Source organism: Cetorhinus maximus, unplaced genomic scaffold, assembly GCF_964194155.1.
Source record: "Cetorhinus maximus unplaced genomic scaffold, sCetMax3.hap1.1 HAP1_SCAFFOLD_540, whole genome shotgun sequence".
Classification (NCBI taxonomy): Eukaryota; Metazoa; Chordata; class Chondrichthyes; order Lamniformes; family Cetorhinidae; genus Cetorhinus; species Cetorhinus maximus.
In genome coordinates, this window is record NW_027596482.1 from 227,505 (window position 1) to 230,243 (window position 2,739).

Consider the following 2,739-nt stretch of genomic DNA (forward strand, 5'->3'; position numbering starts at 1 on the left):
TGGCAGAATGCCTCATCGCCAGAACTTTCCAACAAGCACCAAGACGTAGCTTGGCTGGTGGTGAGAAAGGCCCTCCCCGTCAGATCCTTCCTACACGCCAGGAAGCTCACCCCCTCTGCACGTTGCCCTCGAGGTGGCTGTGGTGGGGAAGAGACCGTTGTCCACCTCCTTGTGGATTGTGCCTTTGCAAAGAAAGTCTGGAGAGAGATGCAGTGGTTGCTGTCGAGGTTCATCCCGAGCAGTTCTGTGACACAGGACTCTGTGCTCTACGGGCTGTTCCCAGGGACACACACCGAGACAAACATCAACTGCAGCTGGAGGATCATCAACTCGGTGAAAGAGGCGCTTTGGTCTGCCCGAAACTTGTTGGTCTTCCAGCACAAAGAGTTGTCCCCGACCGATTGTTGCGGACTGGCACAATCCAAAGTCCAGGACTACGTGCTGAGGGACGCACTAAAGCTTGGGGCAGCTGCCGCAAAGGCGCAATGGGGAAGGGTCGCTGTCTAAGACCTTTCTACCACAGCGCACCGAGAGACTGGGAACTGTTTAGAGCCCCTCGGGCTGTACAGATCAAAATGAAAGGCTGTAAATGATTGTAATATTGTTTGTACTAATGCACCTGGTGATACATTTTGTAAAAGTTTAACCCTGGATTGTACCCTTGTAAGGTTGTTTTTGAAATGGTGTGGAATGTGATTGAAGATATTTTATGAATAAAGTATATTTTTACAAAAAAAAAAAAAAATCTGTTCTTATCAGTTTAATATCTGATACGTCCCTTATCTGGGGACCATATATTAAATTGATTTTTGGAGCAGGGAGATGGAATAGGGGCTTGCTCCGTCCACTCCACGCATCGACCCGGTATTGCAGTATCTCTGGGAACGGTGCACCCTCCCCTTTCCAGGGGATTTTCAATGCTAAAAATAGTTTTCTTACAAACATCTGCTTTCTTTACTTCTCAACATGTACATGTTCCAAAATCCAACTTTCTTTCTTTCTCTCTCTCTCTCTCTCTCTCTCACTCACTCACTCACCCGCAGCAGCTACACACAAAAAACACGCACTCTCACCCAACACTCGCTGGCAGGGCCGGCAGCAGATTGGACGCTACGTCCAGATCCCTGATGGAAACAGTTAAGGATGCCAAGCTGCACGACGTCTTCAGCAACCCTGCAGACCGAGCGCAGCGTAGATACACCTGGTCGCGGCCAGACGGGTCCATTCGTTCCAGGATAGACTTCCTGTTTGTGTCCCGTGCATTCACAGTCAGATCCACCGAGGTCAAGCCGGTGTTCTTCTCTGACCACTGCCTCCTACTGGCGGACTGCCACTTGGAGAAGGACCTGAGGGTGGGCAGGGGGGCATGGAAGCTAAATGTGCAACTGCTGACCCCAGAGAACATTGAGGAGCTCAAGAGGGATTACAAAGGTTGGAGAACCGTGAAACCCCTCTTTGAGTCCCTGACACACTGGTGGGAAGCGATCAAGGGAAACATCAAGAGGTTTTTCATCCTCAAAGGCACCCAGAAAGCTAGAAAGGAACCGAGGGAAATGTCCCGACTCCAGAAAAAGATGCAGAATCTGCTCCGGCTGCAGTCGATGGGGGTCGATGTCAAGGAGGAGCTCCAAGAGGTGAAGGGCCAGCAAGCCTCGCACTTTGCCTCGGAGGCCTCCAAGATCATCTTCCGTTCCAGAGTCCGCTCCATGGAGCAGGATGAGACGTGCTCACGTTTCTTCTTCCAAAAGGTACACAGAGAGCGCTCTGTGATCAGCAGCCTGAAGGAAGAAGACGGCTCAGTAAAGTCATCACGGTCCGACATTCTGAGGATCAGCAAATCCTTTTATGCCGGATTGTATGACGTGAAGCCCACGGACAGCACGGCCTCCCAGTCCTTCCTGTCCTCTATCACGGAGGTCTTAGACCACAGTACGCGGGAGAGCCTGGACAAACCGCTAACTCCTGACGAACTGACTAAGGCCCTCGAGTCCTTGGAGAAGAGTAAAACCCCCGGAAGCGACGGCTTGCCGACGGAGTTGTATTCGGCTCTGTGGGACTTGATCGGCCCAGACCTGCTAGGAGTGTACGAGAGTATGCTCCTGGCCGGTAGTATGTCAGAATCCATGAGGAAAGGCATCATCACCCTCATCTACAAGCACAAGGGGGAAAGGGAGGAAATTAGAAATTGGCGACCCATTTCACTGTTGAATGTGGACTATAAGATTCTGTCCAAGGTCATCGCCAACCGGGTCAAATCCGCTCTGGAATTGGTGATTCACCCTGACCAGACCTGCTCTGTGCCAGGCAGGAAGATCTCTGACAGCCTGGCGCTGCTCAGGGATACGATTGCCTATGTACAGGACAGGGGGGTGGATACCTGCCTCATCAGCTTGGATCAGGAGAAGGCCTTTGACAGAATATCGCACACCTACATGGTAGATGTGCGCTCCAAAATGGGGTTTGGGGAGGGAATTCGAAATTGGATCCAACTGCTCTACACTAACATCAGTAGCGCAGTCTCAATCAACGGGTGGGAAACAGATAGCTTTCCGATTAAATCTGGAGTCAGGCAGGGCTGTCCTCTCTCGCCTGTTCTTTTCGTGTGTTGCATAGAACCCTTTGCCGAGTCCATCAGGAAGGATCCGGGCATAAGAGGAGTGACGATCCCAGGCAGTGGAGGCATTCAGGTAAAAGCCTCCCTGTACATGGACGACGTCGCCGTCTTCTGGTCGGATCCGC

At 51.6% G+C, this 2,739-nt stretch overlaps 1 pseudogene; it reads left to right on the plus strand.

The window, feature by feature from the left end:
* Positions 1 to 720: 720 nt before the first annotated feature.
* LOC144674018 (U2 spliceosomal RNA) lies at positions 721 to 898 on the plus strand (annotated as a pseudogene).
* Positions 899 to 2,739: the final 1,841 nt, after the last annotated feature.